This window comes from Drosophila biarmipes, unplaced genomic scaffold (assembly GCF_025231255.1).
Source record: "Drosophila biarmipes strain raj3 unplaced genomic scaffold, RU_DBia_V1.1 ptg000019l, whole genome shotgun sequence".
Lineage (NCBI taxonomy): Eukaryota > Metazoa > Arthropoda > Insecta > Diptera > Drosophilidae > Drosophila > Drosophila biarmipes.
In genome coordinates, this window is record NW_026114537.1 from 4,455,540 (window position 1) to 4,477,950 (window position 22,411).

The window sequence follows — 22,411 nt, forward strand, 5'->3', positions numbered from 1 at the left end:
TATCGCTTAATGACCTTCTTATGGTAGAACCAACAATACAGACATGCTTATATTCCACTCTCCTTAGGTTTCGTGGTCGCAAATATGCACTTGTTGCAGACACAACTAAAATGTACCGTCAAGTGGAGGTTGACGAGGCGCAAAGAATTTTTCAATCAATTATATGGAGAAGAGATGCTGCCAGCAAATGCTCGATTTCTAGCAGTAAGATATTTACAGTATCTTTGCGAGAGCCATTTGCCATCTCATCCTCAAGGTGCATGATGTCTTGGCACGGACTTCTACGTCGATGATCTGCTCACCGGAACGGACACAGAGTAGGAAATGGTTGTTCTTCGTCGCGAGCTAATTGAGATCCTGCAACCAGCGGGCTTTGTTTTGACAAAATTGGCTTTGAATTACAAAACAGGTACAAGCGACAAAATCTAAAGACTCTTAGATTGACATGGAATCCACAGAGTGACGTTTTTAAGTACGGCGTTAGGAAAATATCCATAGATCAGGGTGTTACAAAAAGATCAATCGTGTCCTTTATCGCCTTTATCCTTTGGGTTTGTTATGCCCAGCCTGAAAATAATTCTGTAAGAGGCTTGGCTTTTGAGTCTGAACTGTGACGACCCTGTGCCCAAGACTTTGAAAAAAAAGTGGATCCTGGCAAAAAATGACTATGCACTCTTGGAAAAATTGATTATTCCAAGATTTGTTGGAACACGCAAACAAGCATTATGCCAAATTCATGGGTTTGATGGTGCTTCTATGCGGGCCTATGGGTGTTGCCTTTACGTTAGGGTTGTTGAGCCAAGTGGAGTGTCGGTGCAGTTGCTAACAGCAAAATCATAGAGCTATGCGCAGCGCAACATCATAGAATAAAGTTTTTCATACCTTTCCAGTGTTGTCCTTTGGTCCAATAATGAAGTAGTTTTCTACTGGATACAAACTCATCCATCTCAGCTTGCTTAATTTGTCTCTAATCAAATTGCTGATATACAAGACATTGTGTAATCAGCTGTTTGGCGACATGTGTCAACCAAGAAAAATCCTGCGGACTTAGTCTGGCGAGGATGCTCTGTGGATGGGCTAAATACCTCATTTTGGAACAATGTGCTGGCCAATAAATTCTTATTTTCAGCTATCATAAACAGACGCAGCACCAAAAACCAAAAAGGCACGCGTTGCTCTAATCGCGGCTGAGGTTGACTTAAACCCGATTTTAAATATTGTAGAAAGGTCATCGTCGTACCTGAAAATAGTTCGCATTGTGGCTTATATGTATCAGTTTTACCGAAGAAAATAGATATTTTGGAATTCAATTTGTCCGTCAGCGGACGAGCTTGGAAAAGACGGCATTTGCTGAAGAAACTTTTCTATCTGTGGAACAGTTTGGAACGTCGTCATACTCTTTGTTGCAAGTAGGTGGTCGTCTGCTACATGCCCCCATTACTCACAACGCTAATTTCCCCTTGTTAATGCCTAAAAATTAAAAATTTGTAAACCTATACTTGAGACACTTACATAGAACCAACTGTCACGGGGGTCCCCGCTTGCTTCTCAGACAAGTGATTTGGCTGATTACCGCACGTCACGAGTGCAGTACCACTGTACGGCAGTGCGTTCATTGTTTTCACTATAAATAAAAACTTCTTTCACAGATAATGAAAAATTTACCAAGAGATCGATTGCATGGAAATATACCCTTTGAAGTAAACAGAGTGGATCTCTTTGGGGCTGTTAAGGTCTCACTTATAATTCGGGGAAAGCAGCCAATCAAGATATACATAGCAGTGTTTGTCTGCTTTGCTGAAGCGGCCGTAAAATCGATCCCACTATTGTAACTTTAAAATCATTTAATTGCTCTAGAAGAGCTTAAATAAAGTGGGGAGGATCACCATCAATTTAAAAGGTGTCCACAAGTTTTGTTCTCGTCTGTCCGAATTTTTAGTTGAAAATAAATTGCTGTAGTGGCCTTCGTGATTTGACGAATAGGGGGTACTCTCTTTCATTCTCCCAAACTGTGTAAAAATGTGCTCGCTTGCCAGTACTTGTCCTCGTATTGACGATCTCCTATTGACGTTCTATGAGGAGTAGAATAATTTCACACAAATCCGAGAGGTAGTAGCGGTCGATCATTACATTTTCCAGGAGGACCCAGTGGGACAAACCAAGGGGCAGGCGGTCGTCTGTCGAAAGGAATGATCCTGGAGAGCACACCATTCTGTTCACCCTAGTCCGAGAAAGGTGACGCTTCCTTAAGACCGCACGGCTGTCCCCCTAGCGAGTCGTTGCCAAACAATCATCGAATCAACGCGTCAAGGAAAAGCAGAGAGCATAGATCTTTAGGGAGCTACAGGACTGGAGCAACAAGTCAACGAAGCGAGAGGACTTCGAGATAACCAGAACCGTCGAAGACATCGAGTGCCACAAGTGGCGATATCAAGGCAATCCGAGCTACCAAGACGTCTGTAATTTTACCCGCAATAAACCCACTACGTACCCGTGAATTCTGTGCTTTCTCACTGAGATACTGGACGGTCACGTTTATTACTTTGCATTACATTTTGTGGGACGAACAAGCACACTTTACTGAGCTAGCAGAACGTAAAAAATCAGTTTATTACAGTTCCCTTTCTTTTTGTCAAAAAATGCCATTTGATCGCTAATGGACGTTAGAAAATGCGTAATGCTTACCTACGCACGACTCCTAGCTGCCTTCAAAATTTTAAACAGTTCCGTATTAGTCAGCCACTAAATTTGGTGAGAAGGACCAAAGATATGGTATAGACTAAAAGCGTTTTATTTCCTGATTTTAAGTGGACTGTAATTCTTTATTTAGCTTGTCACATTTTCTTGTGTCCGATGCGTTCAGTTGTAGTCTTAGCTCTGAGTTCTAAAAAATCTATTAATGGTAACACAGATCCAAAATATATCAGAAAAAGGCGTCGTTAATATTTCATATAGCAAAGGAATAATAGGATTCAAATTTAAATATTTGCTGCAATGCTTTCATCAACACCACCAAAGATGAAGGTCATAAGGCCATAAGACCCGAGGAAGCTGGGTTTGATTTAGAAGCCAGGCCTTCCTGGGAATAGTGTCAAGGAATCCAGGAGATAAGTCTGAGCTGGCAAAAATAGTAATGTTCTTGTGTTGTACTCAAAAAAATATTGAGCTAATAAGTTATTTGAGAAGAAGTTTTTAGAGTTGATATCTGCTTTCCACTCCAGCCAGTTGGCCAGTTGTTGAAAGTTTAGTTTGGAGGGCGTCATCATAATCCAATTTCTTGAGATTCAAGATTTGCCGATTGACCTTCCTTGTATGTCAACTCTAAGAACTTTAACTGGAGGCAATTGAGCGTCTTTATCATTTAATTTTATGAAATAGCTGTTGGGTACATATTCGAGTTCGAAATTTAAGCACGACGAAGTTGTTCATCCTCACTGTTCAACCCAGTAAGATCGACATCGACATAAATGGGTTGGATTGATTTCCTCTCCAAAAGATTGTTGGGTACTTTCTGTGCCTTACTTTAACCCATATTCAGCCGGCACAATTCAACGATGTCAGCTGAGAATGCTAACTTGTAAATTCGAAAGCGTGGGCACACAGAAAATAGGTGACGCCAGCTCCTGTGGAATAAATGTCATGTTACGTCTAATTATCAGCGTCGCGAAAGGATCCATCAAAAACCATTCGCAGTGTTCGGCCTGCTCAGCGGCTCTTTTTGTTGTAGTCGTCGCTCCACCTGTTTCAAGCATTAGAGAGCTTCATGCAGATTTTCTCCGAATTTAGGATTTCCGTGTTGTATAACAGTCATCGCGACTGTGGGTGAGGAGAAAGTGTTTCTCGATATATTTGTCTTCTAGTTTCAATTCAGAAGTGTGTAGTCGATATCCATTGCTGTAGTTGTTGAAACATCGTTGCAACATCGCTGCTTGCGTTCGATGTTATAAATGAAGTTTATAACTCATCTGAATACCGACAAAATGGCGTTAGGATTACCTTTGTTGTCGTACATCTTTCACCCAGTGATCATACGTGTACTCGCCAACTGCATGTCCATTTCGTTCCAGAGAAGACGTTATTTCGCCTAGCACGTGGTCGTATCTGCTTTTACGGATGAGACCATACGTGTACCCGCCAGTTGCATTTCCTTCAATACGTTGAGTGTCCATGGGGTTCCAGAGAAGAGGCTATTCCGTGCACGTGGTCTTATCTGCTTTTACGGAAGAGATTCCCATCTGCGTAATGCAGACCGTTCAGTCCGAAAATTTGGATGCAACACTTATACATAAGTTAGCTCTGTTCCTATGCTCAATAGAATACCTTTTTCGTTTTTAACATAAACCAATGCATTTGGTAATATGCTACACTTAAATTCTGACAGATTTTTTGACTCTTCAGTGCCTTGTGCGCGTAAAAATAAAACTGACTGAGTGTCACTGGGTTGTAAGACTCGTATATGTTTTGCCAGAAATTTTGCCAGGTCTAAGTAGATGACTTAACAAATGCGTTCCGTTTGATTCACCGCCCAAGACCTTCCGCAAAACTGCTGCAACGATCTTTGTTTTTTCTGGCAGGCCCAAAAGCTGCTTAAAAACGAGTTTATAAAAAACGATTGTATCATTCCTAAAAATGTTGGCAGACTCATCAAAGATAAGTGCTTTAAAGTAATGGAACTTCTGCTTTCATATATGTCTTGAACAGATGGCCACCCTGTATACTTGAAAAAGAATTATTTGAATTTTTCTCAATTCGCTCATAGTTGAATTTTGCGTGAGTACCAAGTTAGAATTTGCCAATATGACGGCATAACCAACATGACTAGGCGTGTTCGGTGTTTGCTCAAATAGTTGTTCGTTTTGCGGTTTCCCTGAGGAAATTTGCTTCGTAGGCCGCATTGTCAATTTCCGGATCGAAATAACCTCCCCCGTAAAGAGAAACGCAGACGCAAAACTTTTAAATTTTGTTAGGGAGCTCTGTTCGTGTTATGAACTCTATATAAGAACTTCCGTTTATTCAGCCCACGCTAAGACACGTTTGATGTTGGTCTCGAGACTGGCATGGATTTTCACTAATAATTTTAGTTATTGTAATGCAAACATGTTTTTGATTGAGTCGTGTGGAATAGATTTTACTTTATTCTTGCCAGTTTGGATGCCTATTTAATACTTAGTGGTATTTCACAAAAGGTCGCCTTCGTTTAGCATTGCCACAAGTGAAAAAAAAATATATGTATATATTCTTTAACATAGGTTAAATGTATAGGATAGTGATGGCACTAGGCGCCTAAAGATGAGAGTTTATTATAGACTTAAAACCAAGGTAGGGTGTCCCGTATGCATATAAAACAAAGTTGTTAGTCTCGCACAAGCCACGCTCAGTCGATCCAATATTTTTTTCTCTCGTGATCTCGCTCTCTTATTTTTTTTTTGTGTTTTGTGCCTTTGTGATTTTTGAATTTGATCCCAGTGCCAAATTTACTTTAAGGTATTTTTGTATTTTTTATATTTTATTTCATTTTTCATTTGGTTATCTTATAATGGATCTTGTCTGTATCTTATAAACGTAGGAGTACCCCTATAAAAAGTCATAGCGTTGCATTTAAGGCAGTTCAAATTTAAAAGGTTGTACTCACACCATCCATGAAAACAATCAATATCCGACTGTAAGTTAAATCCCGACGCCATATCATTATATGATAAACAAAGCTTATCGTCATCAGCATACATTAGTACACGAGAATGTGTTATGATTAAGGGAAGATCGTTAATAAACAAAGTAAACAGCAAAAGGCCCAAATGACTACCTTGAGGCACTCCAGATGTCACGTAAATCAATTTTGGAACAGCCTTCTTGAATATAACCCTCTGAGTCCTACCATTCAAGTAATATGAAATCCAAGATAATAGATTACCAGGAAACCCAAGCTGATTTAATTTGAATAAAAGAAGTAAGTTGTTATCGGAGTCAAAGGCCTTACTAAATGCTGAACCTTGTTGTTAACCTAGAATTATAGAACTAGTTTCCGTGTCAGACTCACATTCGAATGTAGTGCTGTTTTCAGAATTTAATATACTCTACAAGCATAGCATATTGAAAGTTCTTTTACAAAATTATGCGGACAATGTGGGAATAACAATATTTAGGACTTGGTTTCTCTCAGGGTGTTTAAATTGTTGCACTCGTTTGTGCGTGACTTTCTAAGATATACTATTTAAATTAATATTCGTAATCTAGTTGTTAACTTAGTAGCACTGCTTGGTGTCGTAGCCAATAGGTACTGTCAGCGCCGGCACTGCGCCGAAAGATAATTTCTCGTCCACCGGGAGTTCTCTACCGCTAAGGAATTCACCGATAAGCATTGGTGGACAGAAGAGATCGCGGCAGCCCATAGCAACTGTTTGCGCGCCAGAGGTCGCGTAACCCTTGAACTCAGGCTGAAGGAGTACGCCGAGAACATGAGGAAGAAGAAGAATACCACAGACCCGTACAGGCATCCTACAGTCCTCCCAAGGATCTCTTGAACTGCTGCTTTGGAACGCGATGTACGATGGAGTTTTTATTATAACTTTTACTAATTTAGTTATTTAGGCCAGTAAATAAATGATATTTTTTGAAACTCAAACTCTTGTTTATTTACTCTCTTTTACAGCTTTTAGGTTATTGATTCGATACAATCGATATGATATTAAAAGCGCCCTCTGACTTGGCGGGTATTTTTGAATTTGAAACATTTATCTTCAACACTTTCCCTTGTGAGAATTCAAAAATAACAATTCAATTGACAAACTTGAAAATTTTATGACTCTATATAAAGCAAAATAAATGGTGTTTTTCTCCTTCAGTAGAGTCCAATCTTGTTGCAAAGAATCCGGAGACGAGTATTGAGGATCGGCTTCGTCATCATATCTGCGAGTTGTTCCTCAGTCGGGATTTGTTCGATCCCAAATTCTCCCTCAGCAATTCTTTCCCTGATGAAGAAATGCTTATTGGCTATGTGCTTGGTTCTGCGATGGAATTCGGGGTTTTGGGCCAGCCTTATGGCAGCAGTATTATCGACCTGGAGAATCGGGGCTCGGTCCAATCTGTCGATTTCCTGAAACAATCTTTTAAGCCAAATTATTTCTTTTGCAGCTTCATTGGCTGCTATGATCTCAGCCTCTGTAGTAGAAATGCCCACCATGGCCTGCCTTTGACTCTTCCATGAAATGGCTCCTGAGGCAAACATGATGATGATCCCTGATGTAGATCTCCCAGTCTTCGTGCAGCCACCAAAGTCAGCATCGCTGTAGCATTCGAGGATTCCCTTCTTCTGTTTCCGATAGACTATCCCAACGTTGATTGTTCCGGAAATGTAACGGAAAACCCTCTTTACTTGTGCAATGTTTTCTTTTGTAGGATTTTCAAGCGTTCTTAAAAGAAATCCGATGCTGAAAGCCAAGTCTGGCCTAGTTCCAAGCATGAGGTACATGAGAGCTCCGATGGCTTGGCGATAAGGGAACGCAGTCGTCTCTGATACTTTCCTTGCTGTCGTAATTTCCAAATTCTTGAGAAGTGGGGTTGAAACAGCTTTGCAATCCGAGAATCTGAATCGCTCCAATATCCTTGTGGCATATCCTTGTTGACTAATTTTTAGTCCATTTTCTTGTTTCTTGATTTCGAGTCCCAAGAAGCACTCAGCCTTGTTTGAGACAATTTTGAACTCTGATTTTAACTCATCCAAAAATTCTTCCAAATCTTGCGTATCTGTTGCTGCGGCGAGTCCGTCATCTACGTAAACAACGAGTAGAACCTTTTTGCCATTTCTTTCCCTGATGTAGAGACATGGTTCTGCCTCGCTGACCTTGAAATTGTGTTTCCGCAGGAAACCTCCGAAGCGTTCTTGCCAGCATCTCGGCCCTTGCTTAAGCCCGTAGAGACTCTTCTTCAATCTGCAAACAACCCCCTGTCCTTGCTCGTATCCCTCAGGTTGTTGCATGTAAATCTCCTTGTCGTCCAATTCTCCGTATAGAAAAGCTGTCGAGACGTCAAACTGGACCAAAAACATATCATTTTTGGCTGCAACGCTCAACACTGAACGGATTGTTTCTATTCTTGCGACAGAGCTAAAAGTTTGGTCGTAATCAATCCCTCGTCTCTGGGCGATTCCTTTGATGACCAAGCGAGCTTTGTATTTGTCGATACTTCCGTCGGGGTGGGTTTTGACTCGATAGACCCACTTGCACGGAAGTGCTTTCGATCCTCTGGGGAGTCTTGTCAATCCCAAGTTTCATTCTGAAGTAAGAAATCAATTTCCCTGTCCATTGCCTTTTTCCACTCGACGTTGCTGTTGATGGCTTCATTGAAGGAATCTGGACTCTCCAGCACAAAATTCTCGGCTGCTGCTACGTAGTCATCCAGATGCTCCGGTCTCTTCACCTTCGAACGATCCCTCAACCGCATTGATTGCGGTTTTCTCTTGTTGTTTTCTTCGTCAAAGCTTGTTTCTACTCCGGTTTCGTAATTGTCTTCGCTTCCTGAAGTGTGTCTTCGTCCTCGCTCTTGTGCAAATCCGTGTCTTCTTCTTCCTTATCCTCGTCCTTGCTCTGGTGCAAGCTCACGTCTTCTTCTTCCTTGTCTTCTACGACGTCCTTGGATCCAAAATCTTGGAATGGTAGGTTTACAATTGCTGAATTTCTCTTGAAATTTTTCGTCCCTCGACACGACTACTTTGTGCTTCTCTGGTAAGTAAATACGATATCTCTCATCGCCGTCGTAACCCACCAGGTACCCTTTTTCAGCTTTTTCGTCCATCTTCTTCCTTTTTTGGCATGGAATGTGTACGTAGCACGTCGATCCTACGATTCAAAGATGTTTGACTCTTGGTTTCCTGCCCAGCCAAAGTTAGTAAGGGCTCAGACCCTTCAACGAAGATTTGCCCGTCCTATTGAGAACGTAGACTGCTGTGCTGACCAACTCGGCCCAAATTGCTTCTGGAAATTTTATTTCTGGATTAGAATACTTGAAAGTTCTCGCCATTTCGACTATCGTTCGATTCTCTCTCTCGACACCACCATTTTGTTCTGGAGTATACGGAGCGGTGAGTCGAAAAGTTATACCAGCTTCCTGAAGAGTTTCTCTCACTCCTGCACAGTCGAATTCTCCTCCATTGTCGCTCAGGAATTCTCGAATTGTGTGCCCTTGTTGCTTGGCGTGAGAAACCATGTGTCGCAGCACGTCCTTGACCTCCGATTTCTGCTTGACGATGTACCCATATCGAAACGTGGTGAAATGATCCTTAAAAGCTACCAGATACCACTTCTTCTGGAAAGAATCCTCAAATGGTCCGCAAACATCGCCTTACATCAGTTCCCCTGACTTCGTTGCTGGTTTCCTCGTTCCAAATGGAAAAGCTACTCTCATGCTTGACTTGAATGCCAGTTCTCTTTTGAGCAAGTCCTGATGTCCCCACCTCTCGTGGTAGAGTTGGAGAATTGAAGTTCCTGAAGTTGCGACGTTGACATCGACGTTTCGTTCTGAAAGTATGGGCTCGATCGCTGCTCTGTAGAGTGTTCCTCCAACGTCTCTGGCTCCAACGAGGTTGGTGACGACTCAAAACGACTATTTGGATTATTGTCTTGGGCAGCCAAAACTGAAAACAGGTTCTTCGTTATATTGGGAACAAACCAAACATTTTTCAAAGTAAGAAAAAGAATTTTTAAATTTGAAACATTTATCTTCAACAGTTTTAGAACTGGCTCTTCCGGGGAGAACGAGAGTAGTAGGCTTTGCGGAAGACATAGCAGTCGCAATTGTAGCAGGAATACTTTCGTAAGCAGAGCAAGTCGGAAATGAAGCAGTGGCAATTATTGAAGAGTGGCTCTCGTCGGTAGGTCGTGAGCAAGAAATCTGCAGAGATGCGACTATGTGTAGATTTTCGACAACTAAATGCCCATTCTATTCCAGATGCATAACCGCTGCCAAGGATAACGCACATCTTGGAGCGTTTGCGTCATGCCAAGTACATATCGACGCTCGATTTGAAGAGTGGATATTGGCAAATTCCTGTGGCCGAGTCCAGCCGCGAGTGCACAGCATTTACAGTCCCCGGGAGAGGCTTCTAAAACTGGAAAGTGATGCCGTTTGGCCTCCACTCAGCACCAGCCACATTCCAGCGGGCGCTCGACAGCGTCATAGGACCGGACATGGAGCCCAACGCGTTTGCGTATTTGGATGACATCATCATCATCGGCCGCACTCTGAAGGAGAATGTGCAGCATCTACAAGAAGTATTCCGACGGCTTCGAAAGGCGAACCTTCGTCTCAACGCGAAGAAATGAAGTTTCTTCCCGACAAGATTTCGGCAGTACAGCAACCGAGTCCGCCCACCACATGCAAGAAGTTGAAGAGATGTCTACGGATCGCGTCATGGTTCAGGAGATTTGTACCCAACTTTGCCATGTCTTTGCTACTCAAGAAAAGAAAGAAATGGCAATGGGAGCAGGAGCAGCAAGATGCGTTCGAGGAACTCAAAAGAAAACTCACGGAGGCGCCGCCGCGACATCGGCCTAGGAGCAGTTTTAACGCAGAAAATCCAGGGAGAAGAACGAGTCATCGCATTCGCCAGCAGACGCCTCATTGCCGCCGAGGAGACCTACTCCGCCACAGAAAAGGAGTGTCTGGCTATTATATGGGCCATCAGGAAACTCTGATGCTATTTGGAAGGTTATTGATTCGAGGTGATAGCGGACCACCTCGCCTTGAAGTGGCTCAAATCGATTGGTAATCCCACCGGCCGCATAGCGCGCTGGGCGTTGGAACTCCAGCAGTACCAGTTTGGCGTCACCTATCGACGCGGGAGCCAGAACATTGTTGCAGATGCACATTCTCGACAGCCTTTAGAAGTACTTCAGATGATCCAGGAGGATAAGCCGGGATGCACATGGTACCAGGGGCTGCTGAAACTTGTTCAGGAGAGGCCTGAAGACTACCGGACGACGCATACGAGATCCAACAGCTATATCGACATATATGACGACGAAGACTCTGTGCCTTGGAAACTGTGCGTAGCCAAGAAACACCGACAGCGAGTACTGTCGGAATGCCATGACCAGACCACGGCAGGACATCTCGGAATCAGGAAGACAACCACCCGGATCGCCCAGAGATATTACTGGCCCGTTTTTTCCGCGATATTGCCAGGTATGTTCGTAAGTCTGAAAGTCAGCCAAATCAAACCGGCGGGTTCACCAGACAGATTAACGAGCCGTTCGATACTGTCTGCGCCGATTTTATTGGGCCCCTTTCGCGATCCAAGAGTGGGAATACGATGCTGCTCGTATTCTTCGACGCCTTTTCGAAATGGGTTGAGTTGGTCCCCTTGAGAAAAGCTACTTCGGCGCATCTCGAAAAATCTTTTCGGGAGAGGATTTTGAATCACTTTGGTATTCCTCGAACATTTGTCTGCGATAATGGGATACAATTTACGAGTCGTTCATTCAAAGCCTTCTTCAAACAGGCGGGAATGGAGATCCAACATACAGCACCTTATACTCCGCAGCAGAACCCGACAGAAAGGGCCAATCGCTCCATTAAAACGATGGTCGCCCAGTATATCGAGGAAAAGCAGACGACGTGGGACAAACTTCTGCCCGAACTGAATCTGGCAAATAACAGCAGCATTTCAGACTCAACCGGATTCAGTCCAGCGTTCATCGTCCAATGCAGAGGGCCACGTCTCCCAGGGGCCTTGTACGATGAAGTGACTCCAGGACCAAGCCAAGCGCCACGTTCACCCGAAGCGAAAGCGGAATTGCTACGGGATATTTTCAGTCCAGCGTTCATCGTCCAAGGAAGAGAGCCACGTCTCCCAGGGGCCTTGAACGATGAAGTGACTCCAGGACCAAGCCAAGCGCCACGTTCACCCGAAGCGAAAGCGGAATTGCTACGGGACATTTTCAAGGTAGTACAGGAGAACACTCAGAGAGCTTCGTTGGAGCAGCGGAAGCATTACGATCTCAGGCGACGTGCGTGGAGACCGACCATAGGATCGCTGGTCTTTGTAAAACAGCATCATTTGTCCAGGGCAGCGGATAACTTTGCCGGTAAGCTAGCACCCAAGTACGAAGGCCCGTACAAAGTAATTGAGTTCTTTTCTCCCACCATAGTGCGCTTGCAAAATACCCAGGGCAGGCAACGCAGAACGGGATCCCTTAGAGTTTTGAAGGAAGTAGTCAACGAGCCAGAAACCCGAATATGGTCCCCAGACGACTGGACGACAACGAAGACATTCAGATGGCGGAGCAAGTTTAACGATCGATTGACGCTAAAAATCCGTAGCAGAGCATTAGCAATAGCAGAGATACAGAAACCAAGGATACCCGCATCAAGGCGGAAGCAGCAGAGAAACCAAGGAATACCCGCATCAAGGCGGAAGCAACGGAGAAGCATACACGAAAATAGTAGCGCAGCAGCAGCGCCAGAAGCCCATACGAAGACGGCACAATAGCAACGGTTTTGCCACAAACAAGCCTGCGAGTGACACTCGATCTGGCCGAGGCGAGAGCCAACTAGGAACACTGCGACAGGAGCCAATGTTTGAGTCAGTGGGGCCACTTGCTGGAGGGTACGCCTTCCCTAGTGGGAACTCAACGCTCCCAGTGCCACTGCAGCGAACCTTTTTCCCCCTCGATTACTAACTAAACAATTAAAACCCAATAAGTAATCGTTAAAACAAAGCACTAATACCCTTTTGTTCTCCCCTACAGACATGCCCTCGGACAACCCGTCCCACCTGTGGCGCATGGCGACGCAAGCCACGGCCTCTGTAGAAAACGAGGGCCCGAACGGAGTCCGCATCGATTATCCGGAGGAGACCCAACGCGTGACGCTGCTACGGGGCGAAGGCACAGCCCGACCCTGGGCGCGTACCCAACTCGACCCTGGGTAGCCGCGGTGGAGCCAGATATGGTGCCATCCGCTTCCCGTCGGGTGACGTTTGGGGACGTGACAGAGGTGGTCATACCCCCAGGCGGTCAGAGCCCCAACAGCAGCGATGACGACGATCCATGGAGCTCCGACTCGGTCTACGCCGCCCACGAGGAGGAGATGGCCCGTTGGTGAGCGGAACTCCGGACGATCGTGGACCATATTGAGGCAGAGAAGGCTTGGGAGAAGCAGGCGCAGCGTCAGGAGAAACAGGTCAAATACCCGTCGGCCGACGAGGACTGGGTCTCTCCCCCCCGCCACTGGCGATTGCTGATCGAGGGGGGACGCATTCCCCGCTCCTTGGTCGAACTGGTGCAGCCACAGGAGGTCACGAACCGGGGGGTAAGCAGGAAGTTCCTGTTCCATGCCGGAGTAGAGGAATTCCGGGTACACATCACAAAAAAAAAAACCGACCGGATCACCTTTTTTTTAAACGCCCCCCGAAGTACGAGGGGGATGTGAGGAGTCGTTTGACCCCTCACAAGTAGCGCCCACAACATCGGCATCCAGCGACAACAACATCGGCCGCCAGCGCCAACAACAACAGCAGCCAGCGACAACAACAACCACGCCAGTTAGCGCCAACAACAACAGCCGCCAGCGACAACAACATCGGCAGCCAGCGACAACAACAGCAGCCAGCGGCAATAGCAATAGCAACAGCAGCCACCGGCAATAGCAACAGCAGCCAGCGCCAACTACAACAGCAGCTAACAATAAAACAAAACCCTCGCGCATAACTTTGTTAAAAAAACTTTGTACAGTTAACTTAATATGTAAGCTTAATCAATAATTTAAGATTTGTAGTTATATTAGTACTTACGAATTATCTTAAGCTATGCTTTCCCCCTCCGCTCTCGCATCAGCAGTAGCCACACACACACACACACCAGGAGAGCAACGAAATATTCACCACGATAAGTGCAGGGCCGCACAGGAGCAAGCGAGAGACGACATGCGATCGAGGAGGAAAACAGCCCCCGAAAATTGGCACGCGCCAAGGGAAGAGCGAGAGAAAAGGAGTACCGAAACTTCGACAAGTGGAAAAAACCCAGAGCAGCCGAACACTTAAACAAAACGCGACGGCAAAGCTTGACTTTGTCACTTTGAAAAACGCAGCGCACGGGATCAGCAGGAGACTCTGGAAAAAGTGGCGCACGGGATCAAAAGCGGGACTCTTAGACACGCGGCGCACGGGATCAGAAGTGCGAGAGCAGGGGACTCTGGAAAACGCGGCGCACGGGATCAGAAGTGCGAGCAGGGGACTCTTGGTAACACAGCGAGCGAGATCGGAAGTGCGAGCAGAGCAAATTCATGTGGACAACAGGAGTCTTTTGCCTTCGGAGTGCGAAAAGTGCTGCAGTCGAGTGACTGGTGCCAAGTGACCCAGGAAGGAGATTACCTAGGTGACCTCGAGGAGAGGTCGCCTTGGTACCAGCGGTGGAGCACCCGGAGTCACGCGTGTGTGTGTGCGTGAGAGCGAAACGGGTGAGTGAGTGGAGTGAACCGCATTTTGGCTAGCGAGAGTCCCGTGCAATGAGAAATTTATCGAACTCCGCGATTCGGCTTCGGCCAGAGTAGGCTAGAATTTATATACCTGACCTAACCTAACCCGTTAACTTGCGAGCACTGAGGAAAACATGAACCAAGAAATAAAAATGCTCTAATAAATACAAAAAATTTCTCGCCTGATTTTAATATAACTCGTAGGAAAATAATACACTCAAACTGGCCACGCATAAATATAAATATTTTAGAACAAATGCCTAGATTCTAGGTCATAAATTCCGCCCTAGGGAAAAGTTGTCTCCATAATCTATCGTCTCTCTCTCGGCCTTCTCATAGCGAATACTATAAGCCAGGCCGAAATGCGCGTTACCGCTGATTCTTTTCACTCTGCTGCAGACACCGAACAAACTATTTCTCTCACTCCGTATTCCGGTGGCTGGCACTCTACATCTCACGCCAGACAACCGATTTTCGTACTAGTCGAAACGTAATGAGAGTCCTATATCGAGGGACACAAAATTTCCAAATTTCTGCCCTAGAAATTTTGTGTCTGTTTTGTTTTGTTTCTGCTTAAATTCTAAGTTTTTCTTTTGAGGCTATGTTCGATGCGCTGGTATATTTTTTATAAATATATATATATATATATATATATATATATATATATATATAAATATATATATATATATATATATAAGTTTTTCTTTTGAGGTTATGTTCGATGCGCTGGTATCAAAAGAAAAACTTAGAATTTAAGCAGAGCACACGACACATTTGGGGGAACTTATACAAAAGTATACCCACAAACAGCGAGAAATTTCTAACGCACGCAGACACACATACATTTATTTCTAAGCAGACCAAAGTACATAGCCTAAGATCCGAGATTCTTTGTTGCAAGATCACGTGGCCAGCAAATCATGTGAGGAAGAAACACATGCAGGCAGATAATCGGAGAAGGAGAGAGTGGAGCCCTCTAGGTTAGCCAACTCAGGACACGAGAGTTTCGAAAGCACGAGGTAAGGAAAAGCTATCGTATAATCCCCACAGAGTAGCCATTTTGTTTTTCGTTTTCACCCTCATCGTCGTCTCTCTCACACGAGCAGGAGTCGATCAAGTACAGGCAACAGGATCACATCGGTTGGGGGCTTCTCATATAACCATCGCCGAGTCAACTCGTGCATCGGCAGCTCTCTAAAACATCTTTGTGGAAATACTTAAAACTACCTCGTCGTCTAACAAAATTCAATCACCGTCGAGAAAAATTTAGGAATTAAATCGTCGAGTGACATCGGATTGTGATCACCATCGTTGCACGTGGGAATTGAGTAAATTCTTGGTGACAAATAAAATAACATTTTCGATGAAGATTTTAACCAGTTCGAACCTCGTTTGACCCTCGTTCAAGAATTTCTCTCGTCCTATCGAAATTTTCCTTGTCGTTTGCCAGTTAACTATTATTTCACAGCAATATGGGCGCGAGTTGAATTTCGTATCTCCGGAAGCGGGATTTGGAGGCTATTTTGAAGGAGTTTTCCTTGGAAGCAACCGGAACAGTTGAGAAAATGATGAGCCGGCTGGCTGCTTTCAATAATCGGGACGACCACGTGCTGGAGATAGCCGAGCGGCTACAGGAATGCAAGGTGTAAATTACAGCCGCCCTAACGGATAGGAAGCAGCGTTCACCGACTCCGAACCCACACCCACCGGGTACAACACAGCTTCAGGTGCCAGCACTGGAAGGCAGATGTGCCGCCGATGTAGCTGGAGACACGGAGATCCATCCGGTCCAGCGGAGAAGCTGAAGAATTGGGGAATCACTTTTGACGGGACCACGGACCCCATCACCTTCATCCAACACCTCGAGGAACGAGTCACCGCATACGAAGTCCACCCTGGTCTTTTGACGGATACAGCTGAGCACTGGTTTCGGACAAGCCAGCTGCTAGGAAAATCTTGGACGAACTTCAAGATGGCGTTTCTTAAGTTCTTTCTGCCACCCAGGTACTTTCAGCGACTCGAGGATGAGATCCGCACCAGAGATCAGCGACGGGGAGAGACTTTCAAACAATACCTATTTAACATCAGACTCATGATGCACAGAGCGGGGTATAATGCGGAGCAGGAGTTGGACCGAATCTATGAAAATCTCCAACCGGAGTATCAGATGTACGCAAGGAGGCACGACTTCACCACTTTGCAGCAACTTACCACTTTAGCATCACCAACAGGTCAACTAAATTTCACACGACCAGCCAGACGACCACCCACCCTAGCCACAGTTGCACCATCAGTTCCTCGAGTGGGGAACATGTCAATGGTGCCGAATTTCAGTCTTGCTTGCAGGAATTGTGCCCAGGAGGGTCACCGGTCAGCTACATGTCGCAATCCCAGAGTCTTCATTTGTTGGGATTGTGGTCGCAGAGGAGTACGCACTCTCGAGTGTTGCCGTCGTATTTAGCCGGGAAACGAGAGGAGTCTTCACCCCCTCGGGGAGCGGACGGAGACTTCCTACAGGAATCCCCGGAATCCCCGAATTATCGCGCAGGTGCAAGTCGAGGGTCTGGAGTTTAACACTACTATAGATACCGGAGCTAGCAGAAGCTTCGTAAGCGAACGAGTTGTTCAACGTGTAGGGACGCCACACAACGTACGGTCGGTACACACTCATGTCAGCCTCGCGGAAGGCTCACGCAAGGAGATAACCAAGTCTCTGGTAGCCAAAGTCCGGTTGGACCAACGTTGGGTCACCTTTCCACAGCTAGTTTTCCCTTCGATCATGGAAGACGTGGTATTGGGCATGGACTTCCTCTGTGGCGTGTCTGCCACTCTCCAATGCCGCCGCGCTTCGCTGCAGCTGAACCCTCTCCTAATTAGCAGCCCCACTAACGACTTAGCTATGCTTTTTCTCTTGACAAACGCGTTAAGTCCAGCAAACAACGATCCAGATAACGAGGTGCAAGCCACCCCGATCAGCAGTATTTTAGGGCCTCGAGACGACAACGCCGTGCAATATAATCCGTTTCGACGGAATCAAGCTACTGATGTCTACGGATCGCGTCATGGTACAGGAGATTTGTACCCAACTTTGCCAGCGTAGTGCAGCCCATGTCTTTGCTACTCAAGAAAGGAAAGAAATGGCAATGGGAGCAGGAGCAGCAAGATGCGTTCGAGGAACTCAAAAGAAAACTCACGGAGGCGCCGCCGCGACATCGGCCTAGGAGCAGTTTTAACGCAGAAAATCCAGGGAGAAGAACGAGTCATCGCATTCGCCAGCAGACGCCTCATTGCCGCCGAGGAGACCTACAACGCCACAGAAAAGGAGTGTCTGGCTATTATATGGGCCATCAGGTGATAGCGGACCACCTCGCCTTGAAGTGGCTCAAATCGATTGGTAATCCCACCGGCCGCATAGCGCGCTGGGCGTTGGAACTCCAGCAGTACCAGTTTGGCGTCACCTATCGACGCGGGAGCCAGAACATTGTTGCAGATGCACTTTCTCGACAGCCTTTAGAAGTACTTCAGATGATCCAGGAGGATAAGCCGGGATGCACATGGTACCAGGGGCTGCTGAAACTTGTTCAGGAGAGGCCTGAAGATTACCGGACTACGCGTACGAGATCCAACAGCTATATCGACATATCGGATCCCGACCTGACGAGGAAGACTCTGTGCCTTGGAAACTGTGCGTAGCCAAGGAACACCGACAGCGAGTACTGTCGGAATGCCATGACCAGACCACGGCAGGTCATCTCGGAATCAGGAAGACAACCACCCGCATCGCCCAGAGATATTACTGGCCCGTTTTTTCCGCGATATTGCCAGGTATGTTCGTAAGTCTGAAAGTCAGCCAAATCAAACCGGCGGGTTCACCAGACAGATTAACGAGCCGTTCGATACTGTCTGCGCCGATTTTATTGGGCCCCTTTCGCGATCCAAGAGTGGGAATACGATGCTGCTCGTATTCTTCGACGCCTTTTCGAAATGGGTTGAGTTGGTCCCCTTGAGAAAAGCTACTTCGGCGCATCTCGAAAAATCTTTTCGGGAGAGGATTTTGAATCACTTTGGTATTCCTCGAACATTTGTCTGCGATAATGGGATACAATTTACGAGTCGTTCATTCAAAGCCTTCTTCAAACAGGCGGGAATGGAGATCCAACATACAGCACCTTATACTCCGCAGCAGAACCCGACAGAAAGGGCCAATCGCACCATTAAAACGATGGTCGCCCAGTATATCAAGGACAAGCAGACGACGTGGGACGAACTTCTGCCCGAACTGAATCTGGCAATTAATAGAAGCATCTCAGACTAACCGGATTCAGTCCAGCGTTCATCGTCCAAGGCAGAGAGCCACGTCTCCCAGGGGCCTTGAACGATGAAGTGACTCCAGGACCAAGCCAAGCGCCACGTTCACCTGAAGCGAAAGCGGAATTGCTACGGGACATTTTCAAGGTAGTACAGGAGAACACTCAGAGAGCTTCGTTGGAGCAGCGGAAGCATTACGATCTCAGGCGACGTGCGTGGAGACCGACCATAGGATCGCTGGTCTTCGTAAAACAGCATCATTTGTCCAGGGCAGCGGATAACTTTGCCGGTAAGCTAGCACCCAAGTACGAAGGCCCGTACAAAGTAATTGAGTTCTTTTCTCCCACCATAGTGCGCTTGCAAAATACCCAGGGCAGGCAACGCAGAACGGGATCCCTTAGAGTTTTGAAGGAAGTAGTCAACGAGCCAGAAACCCGAATATGGTCCCCAGACGACTGGACGACAACGAAGACATTCAGATGGCGGAGCAAGTTTAACGATCGATTGACGCTAAAAACCCGTAGCAGAGCATTAGCAATAGCAGAGATACAGAAACCAAGGATACCCGCATCAAGGCGGAAGCAGCAGAGAAACCAAGGAATACCCGCAACAAGGCGGAAGCAACGGAGAAGCATACACGAAGATAGTAGCGCAGCAGCAGCGCCAGAAGCCCGTACGAAGACGGCACAATAGCAACGAACTTGCCAAAAACAACGTTCCACTTCCCTAGTGGGAACTCAACGCTCCCAGTGCCTCTGCAGCGGACCTTTTTCCCCCATGATTACTAACTAAACAATTAAAACTCAATTAGTAATCGTTAAAACAAATCACTAATACCCTTTTGTTCTCCCCTACAGACATGCCGTCGGACAACCCGTCCCACCTGTGGCGCATGGCGACGCAAGCCACGGCCTCTGTAGAAAACGAGGGCCCGAACGGAGTCCGCATGGATTATCCGGAGGAGACCCAACGCGCGACGCTGCTACGGGGCGAAGGCACAGCCCGACCCTGGGCGCGTACCCCACTCCGCGGGAAAAAGGCTGCCCCAGGCCTGGTCAAAGCGGCCATACACGCCTGGGAAGCCGCGGTGGAGCCAAACATAGTGCCGTTTGGGGACGTGACAGAGGTGGTCATACCCCCACGAGACGGCCAGAGCCCCAGCAGCAGCGATGACGACGGCCCATGGAGCTCTGACTCAGTCTACGTCGCCCACGAGGAGGAGATGAACTCTAGACGATCTTGGACCATGTCGAGGCAGAGATGGCCCGGGGGAGCAGGCGCAGCGTCCGGAGAACCGCCCCACACCCGTTTCGGGAGACACCCCGGAAACCCTGACCAAGGAGGAACAGGCCGAATACCCGCTGGCCGACGAAGACTGGGTCTTGCCACCCCGCCACTGGCGCGTTCTAATCGAGGGGGGACGCATTCCCCGCTCCTTGGTCGAACTGGTGCAGCCACAGGAGGGCACGAACCGGCGGGTAAGCAGGAAGTTCCTGTTCCATGCCGGAGTAGAGAAATTCCGGGTGCACATCTCGAAAACAGATCGGACCACCATTTCTCAACGCCCCCCAAAGTAGGAGGGGAATGTGAGGAGTCGTTTGACCCCTCACAAATAGCGCCAACAACACCAGCCGCCAGCGACAATACAACAGCAGCCAGCGCCAACAACAACAGCAGCTAACAACAAAACAAAACCCTCGCGCTTAACTTTGTAAAAAAAACTTTGTACAGTTCACTTAATATGTAAGCTTAACCAATAATTGTATCTTAAGCTAAGCTTTCCCCCTCCGCTCTCGCATCAGCAGTAGCCACACACACCCCAGTAGAGCAACGAAATATTCACCACGATAAGTGCAGCGCCGCACAGGAGCAAGCGAGAGACGACATTCGATCGAGGACAACCCCCGAAAATTGGCACGCGCCAAGGAAAGAGGGAGAGAAAAGGAGTACCGTAACTTCGACAAGTGGAAAAAACCCAGAGCAGCCGAGAACTTGAACAAAACGCGGCGGCAAAGCTTGTCTAGGTCTCTTTTGGAAAAGGCGGTGCACGGGATCAGAAGTGCGAGCAGAGCAAATTTATGTGGACAACAGGAGTCTTTTGCCTTCGGTCTGATGCCAAGTGACCCATGAAGGAGTTTACCTAGACGACCTCGAGGAGAGTGTGCCGGCTCAGGACCAGCGGCGGAGCACCCGGAGTCACGCGTGTGTGTGTGCGTGAGACGAGACGGGTGAGTGAGTGGAGTGAACCGCATTTTGGCCATCGTGCAATGAGAAATTTCTCGAAGGCCTCGATGCGGCTTCGCCCAGAGTAGGCTAGAATTTATAAACCATAACCTAACCTAACCCGTTAATTGCGAGCACCGAGAAAAACATGAACCAAGAAATAAAATGCTCTAATAAATATAAAATATTTTTCGCCTGATTTTAATGCAACTCGTAGGGAAAAATCCAATCAAGCTGGCCACGCATAAATATAAATATTTCCAGACAAATGCCTAGATTTTAGGCCACAAATTCTGCCCTAGGGAAAAGTTGTCCCCATAATCGATCCCCTCTCTTTGAGCCAGGCCCAAATGCGCGTTACCGCTGACCCTTTTCACTCTGCTACAGACACCGAATAAACTATTTCTCTCACCCGTATCCCGGTGGCTGGCACTCTACATCTCACGCCAGCCCACCGATTTTCGTCCTAGACCTTTTTGTCCTATATCTTTACAAATATTTTCGGTAAAGAGACCCTAGCGGGACTGAGTATATCCCAGCCTACGAGATTTCTTTACAATATTTGAACTTCAATCCTTTAACTACTCCCAAGAGCTCCTCTTATATATGATAGCCGTACAGATCACTGTCGACACGGCGTCTCAACTGAACAAATAATATTTCAAAAACAATAATAAACTAAATACTTTGTATACCCGTTACTCGTAGAGTAAAAGGCTATACTAGATTCGTCGGGAAGTATGTATTAGGTAGAAGGAAGCGTTCCCAACCCCACATTCGGATGTTATCCTTGCTGGGGATTTCAACAGCAATATCCTTAGGGAAAATAAATTAACGGACGACATCAATATATTGTCTTAAACAAATACACTACCTGACTTATTTTTTGTAACTGACTATGATAAAATTTATAGTCAACTTTCAATGGCAATGTTTTCAAAACACGGTCTTATTTATTTAATTTATAATATTAATACAGACTTAACTGAAAACCATTTAGTTTATAGGGACTTTATAAATTTTGACTACGCCTTGCTAAGTACCTACTGTAATTTATGTGACTGCTACTCTATGACTATACAAATATGAATTCTCAATTGACTGTCTTACAAGAAAATTTAATAACTTATACAACCGATCAGTACCATTAGTGACGAAAATGACCAATCATCGTGAAAATCCATGGTTTGGTTTAGCAATTAAGGTACTTATTAACAAACGGGATACTGCACTTAAAAAATGGAAGCAATACAAGATAAGCCAGCAAACAGCGCAACATAAAAAAAGTTTCGTAATTAATTAATCAACAAAAACGTAAATATTTCTTTAACAGATTTACTACGGCAATAACGAGTCTGCAGAAATGGGCTGATATTAATAAACTAGGCATTGGTATATCCAATACCACCCA

The 22,411-nt window shown here is 46.1% G+C and overlaps 1 protein-coding gene across 2 annotated transcripts in view; it reads left to right on the plus strand.

Moving 5' to 3' along the window:
* The window catches only part of LOC108035851 (uncharacterized), a 64,534-nt gene that overhangs the window by 32,962 nt on the left and 9,161 nt on the right, over positions 1 to 22,411 (plus strand). Inside the window, exon 1 of one of the 2 annotated variants that reach the window (XM_050890280.1) lies at positions 20,934 to 21,005. The exons of the other annotated variant lie outside the window; for it this stretch is intronic. The gene's annotated coding sequence lies outside the window, so the exon portion shown is untranslated. Of the gene's footprint in view, positions 1 to 20,933; positions 21,006 to 22,411 lie in introns of those variants that run through there. 2 annotated transcript variants of the gene reach the window in all.